Consider the following 22,330-nt stretch of genomic DNA (forward strand, 5'->3'; position numbering starts at 1 on the left):
GATAAATCACACTCAGTAATGTTTTCTTGAAAATGTAAAAATGCAGAATGTGTCCTGTGAGGGGTCGGTTTGGGGATAGGGGAAGGGGATAGAATATACAGTTAGAACAGTAGAAAAACCTTACGGTGTGTGTGTGTGTGAGCACTGTCGGGGAAAGAGGATTCGCAGAGCCTGTAATTTTTGGTTTTGATCAAGAGTGATCCAGTGTCAAACTCAAGTTGTTACATTTAAAAAAACACGTCAAACAAACGTCCAACTGAAACGCTCAGAGAACATTCAAATGTAACGTTCTCTTAATGTGTGAAAAATGATACAATGTTCCTTTAACCCCCTCAGACCTGAATTATTTTTTAAGTTTCTGAAAAATATAAAAGTACATTTCCCCAGCTCATGAGGCTTCAATAAATGAAAACAAGTGAATTTTTTTGATATATAATTGCCTTCATTGTGATTTTTTTTTTGTCCATTCCAATGGAAAACATTCCTTTTTCTCAAGGTCAAAAAAATTCCAGCAGTATACCATTTCAACTATAATTTTGAGATTGTGGTAGATTGCACATTGTTTGTAACAAACTAAATATCTTTGCTTCAATCAATCTGGTCTTTTTGGAGTCATTTTCTGTGTGCATCTTTCTTTTTTTAGAACAAAAACTTGAACATTTTAACATTACAACTTTAATCGTAAGTTTTTTCCTTTATAGATTGCACATTTGTTTATTCATAACAAAACAAACCTAGGAATCAATCAATGCATTCATGTTAGAGTCATTTCCTGTGTGCATTTTTGGACTCAGGTCTAAGTCTCATGAGCTGAGATATTGAGATATTTATAATGACATAAATGCTGCGTGGGAGCTCAATATCCCAGCTCTGGAAGGGTCTAGAGCCTATATTTTGGCACTCAGATCTAAGTCCCATGGCCCTCTATCAGAATCCAGAGTTTCAAGAAGATCAGAGCAACTCAAAATTTCGACCCGAAAAAAATATGACAGTGGTACCCCTTTCGTTTTTTTTTTGGTGCGAAAAAAAAGTTTCTCCAATCTTCTCATAACTCTGGATTCTCATACAGGGCCACGAGACTTTGACCTGAGTGCAAAAATGGAGGCTCTAGACCCTTCCAGAGCTGAGATATCGAAATTCAAAATTTCGACCCCCCAAAAAAAACGAAAGTGTTACCCCTTTCGTTTTTTTCCGTTTTCGGGCGAAAAATTAAGTCTCTCCAATCTTCTCAAAACTCTGGATTCTGATAGATGGCCACAAGACTTTGACCTGAGTGCAAAAATGGAGGCTCTAGACCCTTCCAGAGCTGAGATATTGAAACTCAAAATTTCGACCCGAAAAAAAAACGACAGTGTTACCCCTTTCGTTTTTTTCGATTTTCGGGCGAAAAATTAAGTTTCTCCAATCTTCTCAAAACTCTGGATTATGTTAGAGGGCTGTGAGACTTTGACCTGAGTGCAAAAATTGATGATCTAGACCCTTCCAGAGCTGAGATGTCAAAATTCAAGATTTCGACCCGAAAAAAAAAAACGACAGTGTTACCCCTTTCATTTTTTTTCGTTTTCGGGCGAAAAATTAAGTTTCTCCAATCTTCTCAAAACTCTGGATTCTGATAGATGGCCACAAGACTTTGACCTGAGTGCAAAAATGGAGGCTCTAGACCCTTCCAGAGCTGATATATCAAAATTCAAAATTTCGACCCGAAAAAAAAACGACAGTGTTACCCCTTTCGTTTTTTTCTGTTTTCGGGTGAAAAATTAAGTTTCTCCAATCTTCTCAAAACTCTGGATTATGATAGAGGGCTGTGAGACTTTGACCTGAGTGCAAAAATGGATGATCTAGACCCTTCCAGAGCTGAGATATCAAAATTCAAAATTTCGACCCGAAAAAAAAACGACAGTGTTACCCCTTTCGTTTTTTTCTGTTTTCGGGTGAAAAATTAAGTTTCTCCAATCTTCTCAAAACTCTGGATTACGATAGAGGGCTGTGAGACTTTGATCTGAGTGCAAAAATGGATGATCTAGACCCTTCCAGAGCTAAGATATCAAAATTCAAAATTTCGACCCGAAAAAAAACGACAGTGTTACCCCTTTCGTTTTTTTCCATTTTCGGGCGAAAAATTACGTTTCTCCAATCTTCTCAAAACTCTGGATTATGATAGAGGGCCACGAAACTTTGACCTGAGTGCAAAAATGGAGGCTCTAGAACCTTCCAGAGCTGAGATATCGAAATTCAAAATTTCGACCCGAAAAAAAAACGACAGTGTTACCCCTTTAGTTTTTTTCCATTTTCGGGCAAAAAATTAAGTTTCTCCAATCTTCTCAAAACTCTGGATTCTGATAGAAGGCCGCGAGACTTTGACCTGAGTGCAAAAATGGAGGCTCTAGACCCTTCCAGAGCTGAGATATCGAAACTCAAAATTTCTGCCCGAAAAAAAAACGACAGTGTTACCCCTTTCGTTCTTTTCTGTTTTCGGGTGAAAAATTAAGTTTCTCCAATCTTCTCAAAACTCTGGATTATGATAGAGGGCTGTGAGACTTTGACCTGAGTGCAAAAATGGAGGCTCTAGACACTTCCAGAGCTGAGATATCAAAATTCAAAATTTCGACCCGAAAAAAAAACGACAGTGTTACCCCTTTCGTTTTTTTCCATTTTCGGGCGAAAAATTACGTTTCTCCAATCTTCTCAAAACTCTGGATTATGATAGAGGGCCACGAAACTTTGACCTGAGTGCAAAAATGGAGGCTCTAGAACCTTCCAGAGCTGAGATATCGAAATTCAAAATTTCGACCCGAAAAAAAAACGACAGTGTTACCCCTTTAGTTTTTTTCCATTTTCGGGCAAAAAATTAAGTTTCTCCAATCTTCTCAAAACTCTGGATTATGATAGAGGGCTGTGAGACTTTGACCTGAGTGCAAAAATGGAGGGTCTAGACCCTTCCAGAGCTGAGATATCAAAATTCAAAATTTCAACCCGAAAAAAAAAACGACAGTGTTACCCCTTTCGTTTTTTTTCATTTTTGGGTGAAAAATTAAGTTTCTCCAATCTTCTCAAAACTCTGGATTCTGATAGAAGGCCGCGAGACTTTGACCTGAGTGCAAAAATGGAGGCTCTAGACCCTTCCAGAGCTGAGATATCGAAACTCAAAATTTCTGCCCGAAAAAAAAACGACAGTGTTACCCCTTTCGTTTTTTTCTGTTTTCGGGTGAAAAATTAAGTTTCTCCAATCTTCTCAAAACTCTGGATTATGATAGAGGGCCACGAAACTTTGACCTGAGTGCAAAAATGGAGGCTCTAGACCGTTCCAGAGCTGAGATATCGAAATTCAAAATTTCGACCCGAAAAAAAAAAAACAGTGTTACCCCTTTCTTTTTTTTCCATTTTCGGGCGAAAAATTAAGTTTCTCCAATCTTCTCAAAACTCTGGATTCTGATAGATGGCCACAAGACTTTGACCTGAGTGCAAAAATGGAGGCTCTAGACCCTTCCAGAGCTGAGATATCAAAATTCAAAATTTTGACCCGAAAAAAAAACGACAGTGTTACCCCTTTCGTTTTTTTCCATTTTTGGGCGAAAAATTAAGTTTCTCCAATCTTCTCAAAACTCTGGATTATGATAGAGGGCTGTGAGACTTTGACCTGAGTGCAAAAATGGAGGCTCTAGACCCTTCCAGAGCTGAGATATCGAAATTCAAAATTTCGACCCGAAAAAAAAACGACAGTGTTACCCCTTTCTTTTTTTTCCATTTTCGGGCGAAAAATTAAGTTTCTCCAATCTTCTCAAAACTCTGGATTATGATAGAGGGCTGTGAGACTTTGACCTGAGTGCAAAAATGGATAATCTAGACCCTTCCAGAGCTGAGATATCAAAATTCAAAATTTTGACCCGAAAAAAAAAACGACAGTGTTACCCCTTTCGTTTTTTTCCATTTTTGGGCGAAAAATTAAGTTTCTACAATCTTCTCAAAACTCTGGATTCTGATAGAGGGCCACAAGACTTTGACCTGAGTGCAAAAATGGATGATCTAGACCCTTCCAGAGCTGAGATATCAAAATTCAAAATTTTGACCCGAAAAAAAAACGACAGTGTTACCCCTTTCGTTTTTTTCTATTTTTGGGCGAAAAATTAAGTTTCTCCAATCTTCTCAAAACTCTGGATTCTGATAGATGGCCACAAGACTTTGACCTGAGTGCAAAAATGGATGATCTAGACCCTTCCAGAGCTGAGATATCAAAATTCAAAATTTTGACCCGAAAAAAAAACGACAGTGTTACCCCTTTCGTTTTTTTCCATTTTTGGGCGAAAAATTAAGTTTCTACAATCTTCTCAAAACTCTGGATTCTGATAGATGGCCACAAGACTTTGACCTGAGTGCAAAAATGGAGGCTCTAGACCCTTCCAGAGCTGAGATATCAAAATTCAAAATTTCGACCCGAAAAAAAAAACGACAGTGTTACCCCTTTCGTTTTTTTCCATTTTTGGGCGAAAAATTAAGTTTCTCCAATCTTCTCAAAACTCTGGATTCTGATAGAGGGCCACAAGACTTTGACCTGAGTGCAAAAATGGAGGCTCTAGACCCTTCCAGAGCTGAGATATCAAAATTCAAAATTTCGACCCGAAAAAAAAACGACAGTGGTACCCCTTTCGTTTTTTTCCATTTTTGGGCGAAAAATTAAGTTTCTCCAATCTTCTCAAAACTCTGGATTATGATAGAGGGCTGTGAGACTTTGACCTGAGTGCAAAAATGGATGATCTAGACCCTTCCAGAGCTGAGATATCAAAATTCATAATTTTGACCCGAAAAAAAACCGTCAGTTTTACCCCTTTCGTTTTTTTCCATTTTTGGGCGAAAAATTAAGTTTCTCCAATCTTCTCAAAACTCTGGATTCTGATAGATGACCACAAGACTTTGACCTAAGTGTAAAAATGGAGGCTCTAGACCCTTCCAGAGCTGAGATATCAAAATTCAAAATTTCGACCCGAAAAAAAAAACGACAGTGGTACCCCTTTCGTTTTTTTCCATTTTTGGGCGAAAAATTAAGTTTCTCCAATCTTCTCAAAACTCTGGATTATGATAGAGGGCTGTGAGACTTTGACCTGAGTGCAAAAATGGAGGCTCTAGACCCTTCCAGAGCTGAGATATCAAAATTCAAAATTTCGACCCGAAAAAAAAACGACAGTGGTACCCCTTTCGTTTTTTCCATTTTTGGGCGAAAAATTAAGTTTCTCCAATCTTCTCAAAACTCTGGATTATGATAGAGGCTTGTGAGACTTTGACCTGAGTGCAAAAATGGATAATCTAGACCCTTCCAGAGCTGAGATATCAAAATTCAAAATTTTGACCCGAAAAAAAAACGACAGTGTTACCCCTTTCGTTTTTTTCCATTTTTGGGCGAAAAATTAAGTTTCTACAATCTTCTCAAAACTCTGGATTCTGATAGAGGGCCACAAGACTTTGACCTGAGTGCAAAAATGGATGATCTAGACCCTTCCAGAGCTGAGATATCAAAATTCAAAATTTTGACCCGAAAAAAAAACGACAGTGTTACCCCTTTCGTTTTTTTCCATTTTTGGGCGAAAAATTAAGTTTCTACAATCTTCTCAAAACTCTGGATTCTGATAGATGGCCACAAGACTTTCACCTGAGTGCAAAAATGGAGGCTCTAGACCCTTCCAGAGCTGAGATATCAAAATTCAAAATTTCGACCCGAAAAAAAAACGACAGTGGTACCCCTTTCGTTTTTTTCCATTTTTGGGCGAAAAATTAAGTTTCTCCAATCTTCTCAAAACTCTGGATTATGATAGAGGGCTGTGAGACTTTGACCTGAGTGCAAAAATGGATGATCTAGACCCTTACAGAGCTGAGATATCAAAATTCAAAATTTTGACCCGAAAAAAAAAAACGACAGTGTTACCCCTTTCGTTTTTTTCCATTTTTGGGCGAAAAATTAAGTTTCTCCAATCTTCTCAAAACTCTGGATTCTGATAGAGGGCCACAAGACTTTGACCTGAGTGCAAAAATGGATGATCTAGACCCTTCCAGGGCTGAGATATCAAAATTCAAAATTTTGACCCGAAAAAAAACTTTCGGGCGAAAAATTAAGTTTCTCCAATCTTCTCAAACCTCTGGATTATGATAGAGGGCCGTGAGACTTTGACCTGAGTGCAAAAATGGATGATCTAGACCCTTCCAGAGCTGAAATATCAAAATTCAAAATTTCGACCCGAAAAAAAAAACGACAGTGTTACCCCTTTCGGTTTTTTCCATTTTCGGGCGAAAAATTAAGTTTCTCCAATCTTCTCAAACCTCTGGATTATGATAGAGGGCTGTGAGACTTTGACCTGAGTGCAAAAATGGATGATCTAGACCCTTCCAGAGCTGAGATATCAAAATTCAAAATTTTGACCCGAAAAAAAACGACAGTGTTACCCCTTTCGTTTTTTTCCATTTTTGGGCGAAAAATTAAGTTTCTCCAATCTTCTCAAAACTCTGGATTCTGATAGATGGCCACAAGACTTTGACCTGAGTGCAAAAATGGATGATCTAGACCCTTCCAGAGCTGAGATATCAAAATTCAAAATTTTGACCCGAAAAAAAAACGACAGTGTTACCCCTTTCGTTTTTTTCCATTTTTGGGCGAAAAATTAAGTTTCTCCAATCTTCTCAAAACTCTGGATTCTGATAGATGGCCACAAGACTTTGACCTGAGTGCAAAAATGGATGATCTAGACCCTTCCAGAGCTGAGATATCAAAATTCAAAATTTTGACCCGAAAAAAAAAAAACGACAGTGTTACCCCTTTCGTTTTTTTCTATTTTTGGGCGAAAAATTAAGTTTCTCCAATCTTCTCAAAACTCTGGATTCTGATAGATGGCCACAAGACTTTGACCTGAGTGCAAAAATGGAGGCTCTAGACCCTTCCAGAGCTGAGATATCAAAATTCAAAATTTCGACCCGAAAAAAAAACGACAGTGGTACCCCTTTTGTTTTTTTCCATTTTTGGGCGAAAAATTAAGTTTCTCCAATCTTCTCAAAACTCTGGATTATGATAGAGGCTTGTGAGACTTTGACCTGAGTGCAAAAATGGATAATCTAGACCCTTCCAGAGCTGAGATATCAAAATTCAAAATTTTGACCCGAAAAAAAAACGACAGTGTTACCCCTTTCGTTTTTTTCCATTTTTGGGCGAAAAATTAAGTTTCTCCAATCTTCTCAAAACTCTGGATTCTGATAGAGGGCCACAAGACTTTGACCTGAGTGCAAAAATGGATGATCTAGACCCTTCCAGAGCTGAGATATCAAAATTCAAAATTTTGACCCGAAAAAAAAACGACAGTGTTACCCCTTTCGTTTTTTTCCATTTTTGGGCGAAAAATTAAGTTTCTCCAATCTTCTCAAAACTCTGGATTCTGAAAGATGGCCACAAGACTTTGACCTGAGTGCAAAAATGGAGGCTCTAGACCCTTCCAGAGCTGAGATATCAAAATTCAAAATTTCGATCCGAAAAAAAAACGACAGTGTTACCCCTTTCGTTTTTTTCCATTTTTGGGCGAAAAATTAAGTTTCTCCAATCTTCTCAAAACTCTGGATTCTGATAGAGGGCCACAAGACTTTGACCTGAGTGCAAAAATGGAGGCTCTAGACCCTTCCAGAGCTGAGATATCAAAATTCAAAATTTCGACCCGAAAAAAAAAACGACAGTGGTACCCCTTTCGTTTTTTTCCATTTTTGGGCGAAAAATTAAGTTTCTCCAATCTTCTCAAAACTCTGGATTATGATAGAGGGCTGTGAGACTTTGACCTGAGTGCAAAAATGGATGATCTAGACCCTTCCAGAGCTGAGATATCAAAATTCATAATTTTGACCCGAAAAAAAACCGTCAGTTTTACCCCTTTCGTTTTTTTCCATTTTTGGGCGAAAAATTAAGTTTCTCCAATCTTCTCAAAACTCTGGATTCTGATAGATGACCACAAGACTTTGACCTAAGTGTAAAAATGGAGGCTCTAGACCCTTCCAGAGCTGAGATATCAAAATTCAAAATTTCGACCCGAAAAAAAAAACGACAGTGGTACCCCTTTCGTTTTTTTCCATTTTTGGGCGAAAAATTAAGTTTCTCCAATCTTCTCAAAACTCTGGATTATGATAGAGGGCTGTGAGACTTTGACCTGAGTGCAAAAATGGATGATCTAGACCCTTCCAGAGCTGAGATATCAAAATTCAAAATTTTGACCCGAAAAAAAAACGACAGTGTTACCCCTTTCGTTTTTTTCCATTTTTGGGCGAAAAATTAAGTTTCTCCAATCTTCTCAAAACTCTGGATTCTGATAGAGGGCCACAAGACTTTGACCTGAGTGCAAAAATGGAGGCTCTAGACCCTTCCAGAGCTGAGATATCAAAATTCAAAATTTCGACCCGAAAAAAAAACGACAGTGGTACCCCTTTCGTTTTTTTCCATTTTTGGGCGAAAAATTAAGTTTCTCCAATCTTCTCAAAACTCTGGATTATGATAGAGGGCTGTGAGACTTTGACCTGAGTGCAAAAATGGATGATCTAGACCCTTCCAGAGCTGAGATATCAAAATTCATAATTTTGACCCGAAAAAAAACCGTCAGTTTTACCCCTTTCGTTTTTTTCCATTTTTGGGCGAAAAATTAAGTTTCTCCAATCTTCTCAAAACTCTGGATTCTGATAGATGACCACAAGACTTTGACCTAAGTGTAAAAATGGAGGCTCTAGACCCTTCCAGAGCTGAGATATCAAAATTCAAAATTTCGACCCGAAAAAAAAAACGACAGTGGTACCCCTTTCGTTTTTTTCCATTTTTGGGCGAAAAATTAAGTTTCTCCAATCTTCTCAAAACTCTGGATTATGATAGAGGGCTGTGAGACTTTGACCTGAGTGCAAAAATGGAGGCTCTAGACCCTTCCAGAGCTGAGATATCAAAATTCAAAATTTCGACCCGAAAAAAAAACGACAGTGGTACCCCTTTCGTTTTTTCCATTTTTGGGCGAAAAATTAAGTTTCTCCAATCTTCTCAAAACTCTGGATTATGATAGAGGCTTGTGAGACTTTGACCTGAGTGCAAAAATGGATAATCTAGACCCTTCCAGAGCTGAGATATCAAAATTCAAAATTTTGACCCGAAAAAAAAACGACAGTGTTACCCCTTTCGTTTTTTTCCATTTTTGGGCGAAAAATTAAGTTTCTACAATCTTCTCAAAACTCTGGATTCTGATAGAGGGCCACAAGACTTTGACCTGAGTGCAAAAATGGATGATCTAGACCCTTCCAGAGCTGAGATATCAAAATTCAAAATTTTGACCCGAAAAAAAAACGACAGTGTTACCCCTTTCGTTTTTTTCCATTTTTGGGCGAAAAATTAAGTTTCTACAATCTTCTCAAAACTCTGGATTCTGATAGATGGCCACAAGACTTTCACCTGAGTGCAAAAATGGAGGCTCTAGACCCTTCCAGAGCTGAGATATCAAAATTCAAAATTTCGACCCGAAAAAAAAACGACAGTGGTACCCCTTTCGTTTTTTTCCATTTTTGGGCGAAAAATTAAGTTTCTCCAATCTTCTCAAAACTCTGGATTATGATAGAGGGCTGTGAGACTTTGACCTGAGTGCAAAAATGGATGATCTAGACCCTTACAGAGCTGAGATATCAAAATTCAAAATTTTGACCCGAAAAAAAAAACGACAGTGTTACCCCTTTCGTTTTTTTCCATTTTTGGGCGAAAAATTAAGTTTCTCCAATCTTCTCAAAACTCTGGATTCTGATAGAGGGCCACAAGACTTTGACCTGAGTGCAAAAATGGATGATCTAGACCCTTCCAGGGCTGAGATATCAAAATTCAAAATTTTGACCCGAAAAAAAACTTTCGGGCGAAAAATTAAGTTTCTCCAATCTTCTCAAACCTCTGGATTATGATAGAGGGCCGTGAGACTTTGACCTGAGTGCAAAAATGGATGATCTAGACCCTTCCAGAGCTGAAATATCAAAATTCAAAATTTCGACCCGAAAAAAAAAAACGACAGTGTTACCCCTTTCGGTTTTTTCCATTTTCGGGCGAAAAATTAAGTTTCTCCAATCTTCTCAAACCTCTGGATTATGATAGAGGGCTGTGAGACTTTGACCTGAGTGCAAAAATGGATGATCTAGACCCTTCCAGAGCTGAGATATCAAAATTCAAAATTTTGACCCGAAAAAAAACGACAGTGTTACCCCTTTCGTTTTTTTCCATTTTTGGGCGAAAAATTAAGTTTCTCCAATCTTCTCAAAACTCTGGATTCTGATAGATGGCCACAAGACTTTGACCTGAGTGCAAAAATGGATGATCTAGACCCTTCCAGAGCTGAGATATCAAAATTCAAAATTTTGACCCGAAAAAAAAAACGACAGTGTTACCCCTTTCGTTTTTTTCCATTTTTGGGCGAAAAATTAAGTTTCTCCAATCTTCTCAAAACTCTGGATTCTGATAGATGGCCACAAGACTTTGACCTGAGTGCAAAAATGGATGATCTAGACCCTTCCAGAGCTGAGATATCAAAATTCAAAATTTTGACCCGAAAAAAAAAAAACGACAGTGTTACCCCTTTCGTTTTTTTCTATTTTTGGGCGAAAAATTAAGTTTCTCCAATCTTCTCAAAACTCTGGATTCTGATAGATGGCCACAAGACTTTGACCTGAGTGCAAAAATGGAGGCTCTAGACCCTTCCAGAGCTGAGATATCAAAATTCAAAATTTCGACCCGAAAAAAAAACGACAGTGGTACCCCTTTTGTTTTTTTCCATTTTTGGGCGAAAAATTAAGTTTCTCCAATCTTCTCAAAACTCTGGATTATGATAGAGGCTTGTGAGACTTTGACCTGAGTGCAAAAATGGATAATCTAGACCCTTCCAGAGCTGAGATATCAAAATTCAAAATTTTGACCCGAAAAAAAAACGACAGTGTTACCCCTTTCGTTTTTTTCCATTTTTGGGCGAAAAATTAAGTTTCTCCAATCTTCTCAAAACTCTGGATTCTGATAGAGGGCCACAAGACTTTGACCTGAGTGCAAAAATGGATGATCTAGACCCTTCCAGAGCTGAGATATCAAAATTCAAAATTTTGACCCGAAAAAAAAACGACAGTGTTACCCCTTTCGTTTTTTTCCATTTTTGGGCGAAAAATTAAGTTTCTCCAATCTTCTCAAAACTCTGGATTCTGAAAGATGGCCACAAGACTTTGACCTGAGTGCAAAAATGGAGGCTCTAGACCCTTCCAGAGCTGAGATATCAAAATTCAAAATTTCGATCCGAAAAAAAAACGACAGTGTTACCCCTTTCGTTTTTTTCCATTTTTGGGCGAAAAATTAAGTTTCTCCAATCTTCTCAAAACTCTGGATTCTGATAGAGGGCCACAAGACTTTGACCTGAGTGCAAAAATGGAGGCTCTAGACCCTTCCAGAGCTGAGATATCAAAATTCAAAATTTCGACCCGAAAAAAAAAACGACAGTGGTACCCCTTTCGTTTTTTTCCATTTTTGGGCGAAAAATTAAGTTTCTCCAATCTTCTCAAAACTCTGGATTATGATAGAGGGCTGTGAGACTTTGACCTGAGTGCAAAAATGGATGATCTAGACCCTTCCAGAGCTGAGATATCAAAATTCATAATTTTGACCCGAAAAAAAACCGTCAGTTTTACCCCTTTCGTTTTTTTCCATTTTTGGGCGAAAAATTAAGTTTCTCCAATCTTCTCAAAACTCTGGATTCTGATAGATGACCACAAGACTTTGACCTAAGTGTAAAAATGGAGGCTCTAGACCCTTCCAGAGCTGAGATATCAAAATTCAAAATTTCGACCCGAAAAAAAAAACGACAGTGGTACCCCTTTCGTTTTTTTCCATTTTTGGGCGAAAAATTAAGTTTCTCCAATCTTCTCAAAACTCTGGATTATGATAGAGGGCTGTGAGACTTTGACCTGAGTGCAAAAATGGATGATCTAGACCCTTCCAGAGCTGAGATATCAAAATTCAAAATTTTGACCCGAAAAAAAAACGACAGTGTTACCCCTTTCGTTTTTTTCCATTTTTGGGCGAAAAATTAAGTTTCTCCAATCTTCTCAAAACTCTGGATTCTGATAGAGGGCCACAAGACTTTGACCTGAGTGCAAAAATGGAGGCTCTAGACCCTTCCAGAGCTGAGATATCAAAATTCAAAATTTCGACCCGAAAAAAAAACGACAGTGGTACCCCTTTCGTTTTTTTCCATTTTTGGGCGAAAAATTAAGTTTCTCCAATCTTCTCAAAACTCTGGATTATGATAGAGGGCTGTGAGACTTTGACCTGAGTGCAAAAATGGATGATCTAGACCCTTCCAGAGCTGAGATATCAAAATTCATAATTTTGACCCGAAAAAAAAACGTCAGTGTTACCCCTTTCGTTTTTTTCCATTTTTGGGCGAAAAATTAAGTTTCTCCAATCTTCTCAAAACTCTGGATTCTGATAGATGACCACAAGACTTTGACCTAAGTGTAAAAATGGAGGCTCTAGAGCCTTCCAGAGCTGAGATATCGAAACTCAAAATTTCTGCCCGAAAAAAAAACGACAGTGTTACCCCTTTCGTTCTTTTCTGTTTTCGGGTGAAAAATTAAGTTTCTCCAATCTTCTCAAAACTCTGGATTATGATAGAGGGCTGTGAGACTTTGACCTGAGTGCAAAAATGGAGGCTCTAGACACTTCCAGAGCTGAGATATCAAAATTCAAAATTTTGACCCGAAAAAAAAACGACAGTGTTACCCCTTTCGTTTTTTTCCATTTTCGGGCGAAAAATTACGTTTCTCCAATCTTCTCAAAACTCTGGATTATGATAGAGGGCCACGAAACTTTGACCTGAGTGCAAAAATGGAGGCTCTAGAACCTTCCAGAGCTGAGATATCGAAATTCAAAATTTCGACCCGAAAAAAAAACGACAGTGTTACCCCTTTAGTTTTTTTCCATTTTCGGGCAAAAAATTTAAGTTTCTCCAATCTTCTCAAAACTCTGGATTATGATAGAGGGCTGTGAGACTTTGACCTGAGTGCAAAAATGGAGGGTCTAGACCCTTCCAGAGCTGAGATATCAAAATTCAAAATTTCAACCCGAAAAAAAAAACGACAGTGTTACCCCTTTCGTTTTTTTTCATTTTTGGGTGAAAAATTAAGTTTCTCCAATCTTCTCAAAACTCTGGATTCTGATAGAAGGCCGCGAGACTTTGACCTGAGTGCAAAAATGGAGGCTCTAGACCCTTCCAGAGCTGAGATATCGAAACTCAAAATTTCTGCCCGAAAAAAAAACGACAGTGTTACCCCTTTCGTTTTTTTCTGTTTTCGGGTGAAAAATTAAGTTTCTCCAATCTTCTCAAAACTCTGGATTATGATAGAGGGCCACGAAACTTTGACCTGAGTGCAAAAATGGAGGCTCTAGACCGTTCCAGAGCTGAGATATCGAAATTCAAAATTTCGACCCGAAAAAAAACGACAGTGTTACCCCTTTCTTTTTTTTCCATTTTCGGGCGAAAAATTAAGTTTCTCCAATCTTCTCAAAACTCTGGATTCTGATAGATGGCCACAAGACTTTGACCTGAGTGCAAAAATGGAGGCTCTAGACCCTTCCAGAGCTGAGATATCAAAATTCAAAATTTTGACCCGAAAAAAAAAACGACAGTGGTACCCCTTTCGTTTTTTTCCATTTTTGGGCGAAAAATTAAGTTTCTCCAATCTTCTCAAAACTCTGGATTATGATAGAGGGCTGTGAGACTTTGACCTGAGTGCAAAAATGGAGGCTCTAGACCCTTCCAGAGCTGAGATATCGAAATTCAAAATTTCGACCCGAAAAAAAAACGACAGTGTTACCCCTTTCTTTTTTTTCCATTTTCGGGCGAAAAATTAAGTTTCTCCAATCTTCTCAAAACTCTGGATTATTATAGAGGGCCACGGAACTTTGACCTGAGTGCGAAAATGGAGGCTCTAGACCCTTCCAGAGCTGAGATATGGAAACTCAAAATTTCGGCCCGAAAAAAAAACGACAGTGTTACCCCTTTCGTTTTTTTCCGTTTTCGGGCGAAAAATTAAGTTTCTCCAATCTTCTCAAAACTCTGGATTATGATAGAGGGCTGTGAGACTTTGACCTGAGTGCAAAAATGGAGGCTCTAGACCCTTCCAGAGCTGAGATATCGAAATTCAAAATTTCGACCCGAAAAAAAAACGACAGTGTTACCCCTTTCGTTTTTTTTCATTTTTGGGCGAAAAATTAAGTTTCTCCAATCTTCTCAAAACTCTGGATTCTGATAGATGGCCACAAGACTTTGACCTGAGTGCAAAAATGGAGGCTCTAGACCCTTCCAGAGCTTAGATATCAAAATTCAAAATTTCGACCCGAAAGAAAAACGACAGTGGTACCCCTTTCGTTTTTTTCCATTTTTGGGCGAAAAATTAAGTTTCTCCAATCTTCTCAAAACTCTGGATTATGATAGAGGGCTGTGAGACTTTGACCTGAGTGCAAAAATGGATAATCTAGACCCTTCCAGAGCTGAGATGTCAAAATTCAAAATTTTGACCCGAAAAAAAAAACGACAGTGTTACCCCTTTCGTTTTTTTCCATTTTTGGGCGAAAAATTAAGTTTCTCCAATCTTCTCAAAACTCTGGATTATGATAGAGGGCTGTGAGACTTTGACCTGAGTGCAAAAATGGATAATCTAGACCCTTCCAGAGCTGAGATATCAAAATTCAAAATTTTGACCCGAAAAAAAAAACGACAGTGTTACCCCTTTCGTTTTTTTCCATTTTTGGGCGAAAAATTAAGTTTCTACAATCTTCTCAAAACTCTGGATTCTGATAGAGGGCCACAAGACTTTGACCTGAGTGCAAAAATGGATGATCTAGACCCTTCCAGAGCTGAGATATCAAAATTCAAAATTTTGACCCGAAAAAAAAACGACAGTGTTACCCCTTTCGTTTTTTTCTATTTTTGGGCGAAAAATTAAGTTTCTCCAATCTTCTCAAAACTCTGGATTCTGATAGATGGCCACAAGACTTTGACCTGAGTGCAAAAATGGAGGCTCTAGACCCTTCCAGAGCTGAGATATCAAAATTCAAAATTTCGACCCGAAAAAAAAACGACAGTGGTACCCCTTTCGTTTTTTCCATTTTTGGGCGAAAAATTAAGTTTCTCCAATCTTCTCAAAACTCTGGATTATGATAGAGGCTTGTGAGACTTTGACCTGAGTGCAAAAATGGATAATCTAGACCCTTCCAGAGCTGAGATATCAAAATTCAAAATTTTGACCCGAAAAAAAAAACGACAGTGTTACCCCTTTCGTTTTTTTCCATTTTTGGGCGAAAAATTAAGTTTCTACAATCTTCTCAAAACTCTGGATTCTGATAGAGGGCCACAAGACTTTGACCTGAGTGCAAAAATGGATGATCTAGACCCTTCCAGAGCTGAGATATCAAATTCAAAATTTTGACCCGAAAAAAAAAACGACAGTGTTACCCCTTTCGTTTTTTTCCATTTTTGGGCGAAAAATTAAGTTTCTCCAATCTTCTCAAAACTCTGGATTCTGATAGATGGCCACAAGACTTTCACCCGAGTGCAAAAATGGAGGCTCTAGACCCTTCCAGAGCTGAGATATCAAAATTCAAAATTTCGACCCGAAAAAAAAACGACAGTGGTACCCCTTTCGTTTTTTTCCATTTTTGGGCGAAAAATTAAGTTTCTCCAATCTTCTCAAAACTCTGGATTATGATAGAGGGCTGTGAGACTTTGACCTGAGTGCAAAAATGGATAATCTAGACCCTTCCAGAGCTGAGATATCAAAATTCAAAATTTTGACCCGAAAAAAAAAACGACAGTGTTACCCCTTTCGTTTTTTTCCATTTTTGGGCGAAAAATTAAGTTTCTACAATCTTCTCAAAACTCTGGATTCTGATAGAGGGCCACAAGACTTTGACCTGAGTGCAAAAATGGATGATCTAGACCCTTCCAGAGCTGAGATATCAAAATTCAAAATTTTGACCCGAAAAAAAAACGACAGTGTTACCCCTTTCGTTTTTTTCTATTTTTGGGCGAAAAATTAAGTTTCTCCAATCTTCTCAAAACTCTGGATTCTGATAGATGGCCACAAGACTTTGACATGAGTGCAAAAATGGAGGCTCTAGACCCTTCCAGAGCTGAGATATCAAAATTCAAAATTTCGACCCGAAAAAAAAACGACAGTGGTACCCCTTTCGTTTTTTCCATTTTTGGGCGAAAAATTAAGTTTCTCCAATCTTCTCAAAACTCTGGATTATGATAGAGGCTTGTGAGACTTTGACCTGAGTGCAAAAATGGATAATCTAGACCCTTCCAGAGCTGAGATATCAAAATTCAAAATTTTGACCCGAAAAAAAAACGACAGTGTTACCCCTTTCGTTTTTTTCCATTTTTGGGCGAAAAATTAAGTTTCTACAATCTTCTCAAAACTCTGGATTCTGATAGAGGGCCACAAGACTTTGACCTGAGTGCAAAAATGGATGATCTAGACCCTTCCAGAGCTGAGATATCAAATTCAAAATTTTGACCCGAAAAAAAAAACGACAGTGTTACCCCTTTCGTTTTTTTCCATTTTTGGGCGAAAAATTAAGTTTCTCCAATCTTCTCAAAACTCTGGATTATGATAGAGGGCTGTGAGACTTTGACCTGAGTGCAAAAATGGATGATCTAGACCCTTCCAGAGCTGAGATATCAAAATTCAAAATTTTGACCCGAAAAAAAAAACGACAGTGGTACCCCTTTCGTTTTTTTCCATTTTTGGGCGAAAAATTAAGTTTCTCCAATCTTCTCAAAACTCTGGATTATGATAGAGGGCTGTGAGACTTTGACCTGAGTGCAAAAATGGAGGCTCTAGACCCTTCCAGAGCTGAGATATCGAAATTCAAAATTTCGACCCGAAAAAAAAAACGACAGTGTTACCCCTTTCTTTTTTTTCCATTTTCGGGCGAAAAATTAAGTTTCTCCAATCTTCTCAAAACTCTGGATTATTATAGAGGGCCACGGAACTTTGACCTGAGTGCGAAAATGGAGGCTCTAGACCCTTCCAGAGCTGAGATATGGAAACTCAAAATTTCGGCCCGAAAAAAAAACGACAGTGTTACCCCTTTCGTTTTTTTCCGTTTTCGGGCGAAAAATTAAGTTTCTCCAATCTTCTCAAAACTCTGGATTATGATAGAGGGCTGTGAGACTTTGACCTGAGTGCAAAAATGGAGGCTCTAGACCCTTCCAGAGCTGAGATATCGAAATTCAAAATTTCGACCCGAAAAAAAAACGACAGTGTTACCCCTTTCGTTTTTTTTCATTTTTGGGCGAAAAATTAAGTTTCTCCAATCTTCTCAAAACTCTGGATTCTGATAGATGGCCACAAGACTTTGACCTGAGTGCAAAAATGGAGGCTCTAGACCCTTCCAGAGCTTAGATATCAAAATTCAAAATTTCGACCCGAAAGAAAAACGACAGTGGTACCCCTTTCGTTTTTTTCCATTTTTGGGCGAAAAATTAAGTTTCTCCAATCTTCTCAAAACTCTGGATTATGATAGAGGGCTGTGAGACTTTGACCTGAGTGCAAAAATGGATAATCTAGACCCTTCCAGAGCTGAGATATCAAAATTCAAAATTTTGACCCGAAAAAAAAAACGACAGTGTTACCCCTTTCGTTTTTTTCCATTTTTGGGCGAAAAATTAAGTTTCTCCAATCTTCTCAAAACTCTGGATTATGATAGAGGGCTGTGAGACTTTGACCTGAGTGCAAAAATGGATAATCTAGACCCTTCCAGAGCTGAGATATCAAAATTCAAAATTTTGACCCGAAAAAAAAAACGACAGTGTTACCCCTTTCGTTTTTTTCCATTTTTGGGCGAAAAATTAAGTTTCTACAATCTTCTCAAAACTCTGGATTCTGATAGAGGGCCACAAGACTTTGACCTGAGTGCAAAAATGGATGATCTAGACCCTTCCAGAGCTGAGATATCAAAATTCAAAATTTTGACCCGAAAAAAAAACGACAGTGTTACCCCTTTCGTTTTTTTCTATTTTTGGGCGAAAAATTAAGTTTCTCCAATCTTCTCAAAACTCTGGATTCTGATAGATGGCCACAAGACTTTGACCTGAGTGCAAAAATGGAGGCTCTAGACCCTTCCAGAGCTGAGATATCAAAATTCAAAATTTCGACCCGAAAAAAAAACGACAGTGGTACCCCTTTCGTTTTTTCCATTTTTGGGCGAAAAATTAAGTTTCTCCAATCTTCTCAAAACTCTGGATTATGATAGAGGCTTGTGAGACTTTGACCTGAGTGCAAAAATGGATAATCTAGACCCTTCCAGAGCTGAGATATCAAAATTCAAAATTTTGACCCGAAAAAAAAACGACAGTGTTACCCCTTTCGTTTTTTTCCATTTTTGGGCGAAAAATTAAGTTTCTACAATCTTCTCAAAACTCTGGATTCTGATAGAGGGCCACAAGACTTTGACCTGAGTGCAAAAATGGATGATCTAGACCCTTCCAGAGCTGAGATATCAAATTCAAAATTTTGACCCGAAAAAAAAAACGACAGTGTTACCCCTTTCGTTTTTTTCCATTTTTGGGCGAAAAATTAAGTTTCTCCAATCTTCTCAAAACTCTGGATTCTGATAGATGGCCACAAGACTTTCACCCGAGTGCAAAAATGGAGGCTCTAGACCCTTCCAGAGCTGAGATATCAAAATTCAAAATTTCGACCCGAAAAAAAAACGACAGTGGTACCCCTTTCGTTTTTTTCCATTTTTGGGCGAAAAATTAAGTTTCTCCAATCTTCTCAAAACTCTGGATTATGATAGAGGGCTGTGAGACTTTGACCTGAGTGCAAAAATGGATAATCTAGACCCTTCCAGAGCTGAGATATCAAAATTCAAAATTTTGACCCGAAAAAAAAAACGACAGTGTTACCCCTTTCGTTTTTTTCCATTTTTGGGCGAAAAATTAAGTTTCTACAATCTTCTCAAAACTCTGGATTCTGATAGAGGGCCACAAGACTTTGACCTGAGTGCAAAAATGGATGATCTAGACCCTTCCAGAGCTGAGATATCAAAATTCAAAATTTTGACCCGAAAAAAAAACGACAGTGTTACCCCTTTCGTTTTTTTCTATTTTTGGGCGAAAAATTAAGTTTCTCCAATCTTCTCAAAACTCTGGATTCTGATAGATGGCCACAAGACTTTGACCTGAGTGCAAAAATGGAGGCTCTAGACCCTTCCAGAGCTGAGATATCAAAATTCAAAATTTCGACCCGAAAAAAAAACGACAGTGGTACCCCTTTCGTTTTTTCCATTTTTGGGCGAAAAATTAAGTTTCTCCAATCTTCTCAAAACTCTGGATTATGATAGAGGCTTGTGAGACTTTGACCTGAGTGCAAAAATGGATAATCTAGACCCTTCCAGAGCTGAGATATCAAAATTCAAAATTTTGACCCGAAAAAAAAACGACAGTGTTACCCCTTTCGTTTTTTTCCATTTTTGGGCGAAAAATTAAGTTTCTACAATCTTCTCAAAACTCTGGATTCTGATAGAGGGCCACAAGACTTTGACCTGAGTGCAAAAATGGATGATCTAGACCCTTCCAGAGCTGAGATATCAAATTCAAAATTTTGACCCGAAAAAAAAAACGACAGTGTTACCCCTTTCGTTTTTTTCCATTTTTGGGCGAAAAATTAAGTTTCTCCAATCTTCTCAAAACTCTGGATTATGATAGAGGGCTGTGAGACTTTGACCTGAGTGCAAAAATGGATGATCTAGACCCTTCCAGAGCTGAGATATCAAAATTCAAAATTTTGACCCGAAAAAAAAAAACGACAGTGTTACCCCTTTCGTTTTTTTCCATTTTTGGGCGAAAAATTAAGTTTCTCCAATCTTCTCAAAACTCTGGATTCTGATAGAGGGCCACAAGACTTTGACCTGAGTGCAAAAATGGATGATCTAGACCCTTCCAGGGCTGAGATATCAAAATTCAAAATTTTGACCCGAAAAAAAACTTTCGGGCGAAAAATTAAGTTTCTCCAATCTTCTCAAACCTCTGGATTATGATAGAGGGCCGTGAGACTTTGACCTGAGTGCAAAAATGGATGATCTAGACCCTTCCAGAGCTGAAATATCAAAATTCAAAATTTCGACCCGAAAAAAAAAAACGACAGTGTTACCCCTTTCGGTTTTTTCCATTTTTGGGCGAAAAATTAAGTTTCTCCAATCTTCTCAAAACTCTGGATTATGATAGAGGCTTGTGAGACTTTGACCTGAGTGCAAAAATGGATAATCTAGACCCTTCCAGAGCTGAGATAACAAAATTCAAAATTTTGACCCGAAAAAAAAACGACAGTGTTACCCCTTTCGTTTTTTTCCATTTTTGGGCGAAAAATTAAGTTTCTACAATCTTCTCAAAACTCTGGATTCTGATAGAGGGCCACAAGACTTTGACCTGAGTGCAAAAATGGATGATCTAGACCCTTCCAGAGCTGAGATATCAAAATTCAAAATTTTGACCCGAAAAAAAACGACAGTGTTACCCCTTTCGTTTTTTTCCATTTTTGGGCGAAAAATTAAGTTTCTCCAATCTTCTCAAAACTCTGGATTCTGAAAGATGGCCACAAGACTTTGACCTGAGTGCAAAAATTGAGGCTCTAGACCCTTCCAGAGCTGAGATATCAAAATTCAAAATTTCGACCCGAAAAAAAAACGACAGTGTTACCCCTTTCGTTTTTTTCCATTTTTGGGCGAAAAATTAAGTTTCTCCAATCTTCTCAAAACTCTGGATTCTGATAGAGGGCCACAAGACTTTGACCTGAGTGCAAAAATGGAGGCTCTAGACCCTTCCAGAGCTGAGATATCAAAATTCAAAATTTCGACCCGAAAAAAAAAACGACAGTGGTACCCCTTTAGTTTTTTTCCATTTTTGGGCGAAAAATTAAGTTTCTCCAATCTTCTCAAAACTCTGGATTATGATAGAGGGCTGTGAGACTTTGACCTGAGTGCAAAAATGGATGATCTAGACCCTTCCAGAGCTGAGATATCAAAATTCATAATTTTGACCCGAAAAAAAACCGTCAGTGTTACCCCTTTCGTTTTTTTCCATTTTTGGGCGAAAAATTAAGTTTCTCCAATCTTCTCAAAACTCTGGATTCTGATAGATGACCACAAGACTTTGACCTAAGTGTAAAAATGGAGGCTCTAGACCCTTCCAGAGCTGAGATATCAAAATTCAAAATTTCGACCCGAAAAAAAAAACGACAGTGGTACCCCTTTCGTTTTTTTCCATTTTTGGGCGAAAAATTAAGTTTCTCCAATCTTCTCAAAACTCTGGATTATGATAGAGGGCTGTGAGACTTTGACCTGAGTGCAAAAATGGATGATCTAGACCCTTCCAGAGCTGAGATATCAAAATTCAAAATTTTGACCCGAAAAAAAAACGACAGTGTTACCCCTTTCGTTTTTTTCCATTTTTGGGCGAAAAATTAAGTTTCTCCAATCTTCTCAAAACTCTGGATTCTGATAGAGGGCCACAAGACTTTGACCTGAGTGCAAAAATGGAGGCTCTAGACCCTTCCAGAGCTGAGATATCAAAATTCAAAATTTCGACCCGAAAAAAAAACGACAGTGGTACCCCTTTCGTTTTTTTCCATTTTTGGGCGAAAAATTAAGTTTCTCCAATCTTCTCAAAACTCTGGATTATGATAGAGGGCTGTGAGACTTTGACCTGAGTGCAAAAATGGATGATCTAGACCCTTCCAGAGCTGAGATATCAAAATTCATAATTTTGACCCGAAAAAAAACCGTCAGTGTTACCCCTTTCGTTTTTTTCCATTTTTGGGCGAAAAATTAAGTTTCTCCAATCTTCTCAAAACTCTGGATTCTGATAGATGACCACAAGACTTTGACCTAAGTGTAAAAATGGAGGCTCTAGACCCTTCCAGAGCTGAGATATCAAAATTCAAAATTTCGACCCGAAAAAAAAAAACGACAGTGGTACCCCTTTCGTTTTTTTCCATTTTTGGGCGAAAAATTAAGTTTCTCCAATCTTCTCAAAACTCTGGATTATGATAGAGGGCTGTGAGACTTTGACCTGAGTGCAAAAATGGATGATCTAGACCCTTCCAGAGCTGAGATATCAAAATTCAAAATTTTGACCCGAAAAAAAAACGACAGTGTTACCCCTTTCGTTTTTTTCCATTTTTGGGCGAAAAATTAAGTTTCTCCAATCTTCTCAAAACTCTGGATTCTGATAGATGACCACAAGACTTTGACCTAAGTGTA

General features: G+C 38.1%; 1 protein-coding gene across 1 annotated transcript in view; it reads left to right on the plus strand.

The window, feature by feature from the left end:
• The window catches only part of grem2b (gremlin 2, DAN family BMP antagonist b), a 77,366-nt gene that overhangs the window by 1,259 nt on the left and 53,777 nt on the right, over positions 1-22,330 (plus strand). The window lies entirely within an intron of this gene.

The sequence above is a fragment of the Pimephales promelas genome, chromosome 17 (genome assembly GCF_988280905.1).
Source record: "Pimephales promelas chromosome 17, fPimPro1.hap1.1, whole genome shotgun sequence".
Lineage (NCBI taxonomy): Eukaryota > Metazoa > Chordata > Actinopteri > Cypriniformes > Leuciscidae > Pimephales > Pimephales promelas.